This window comes from Lupinus angustifolius, chromosome LG01, assembly GCF_001865875.1.
Source record: "Lupinus angustifolius cultivar Tanjil chromosome LG01, LupAngTanjil_v1.0, whole genome shotgun sequence".
Classification (NCBI taxonomy): domain Eukaryota; kingdom Viridiplantae; phylum Streptophyta; class Magnoliopsida; order Fabales; family Fabaceae; genus Lupinus; species Lupinus angustifolius.
In genome coordinates, this window is record NC_032009.1 from 17,663,561 (window position 1) to 17,664,621 (window position 1,061).

The 1,061-nt window shown below is 42.4% G+C and overlaps 1 pseudogene; it reads right to left on the reverse strand.

Annotated features, from left to right (window-relative positions):
• The window catches only part of LOC109356934, an 8,135-nt pseudogene that overhangs the window by 6,121 nt on the left and 953 nt on the right, over positions 1-1,061 (reverse strand).

Genomic DNA, 1,061 nt, shown 5'->3' on the forward strand with positions numbered 1-1,061 from the left:
TGATGACTTTTCTCGCAAGGTCTGGGTATATTTTCTGAAGCATAAGTCAGAAGTCTTTGCAAAGTTCAAGGTTTGGAAGGTAGAGGTAGAGAACCAGACTGGTATAAAAATCAAATACATGAGGTCAGATAATGGTACGGAGTACAAAAACTCACAGTTTCGGAAATTCTGTGAGGAACATGGCATTCAGATACACTTTTCAGTGAAGAAGACTCCTCAGCAGAATGGTGTTGCAGAGAGGATGAATAGAACTCTTACAGAGAGGGCCTGATGTATGAGACTGAATGCTGGACTTTCCAAAGGATTTTGGGCAGAGGCACTTAGTATGGCATGTTATGTCATCAATAGATCACCACGAGCTTCATTGGATGGTAAAGTTGCAGAAGAAGTATGGACAGGTAACCCAGTTAATTATAATATGTTACACATATTTGGTTGTCCTGCTTATATACATGTACCCAGTGATGAACGATCGAAACTTGATCCTAAGTCAAAGAGGTGTATCTTCATTGGATATACCAAAGGTGTGAAGGGGTTCAAGTTCTGGGATCCAGTTTCCAGAAAGGTGGTGTTGAGTAGAGATGCAGTGTTTGATGAAGATTTCATGATGAAACAGTCAGTTTTGACAGAGGTGCCCATGCCAAACGGAGAGACTTTGGGTTCAAATATGATTCCAGGGAGGAATGAAATGGTTCAGGTGAATAAAGGCAAGGAACCATGCACTAGTTCAAGTCAAGAACATGATGATTCTCAGGCAGAGAGTTCAGGTGTGCAGGAGTATCTACTTGCTAGAGACAGGGATAGACGTCCTATCAAACCTCCAGAGAGATATGGCTTTGAGGATATGGCTTCAGTTGCTCTCCATATCAGTTCAGGATATCCATGTAACTTTCAAGAGGCTATAAACTGCCAGGAGAAAGAACAATGGATGAGTGCCATGATGGAGGAAATGGAGTCTCTACAGAAGAACCAAACTTGGGAGCTTGTTCCATTACTCCCAGACAAGCGTGCAGTTGGGTGCAAGTGGGTGTACAAGAGGAAGCCAACAGTATCAGAAAAAG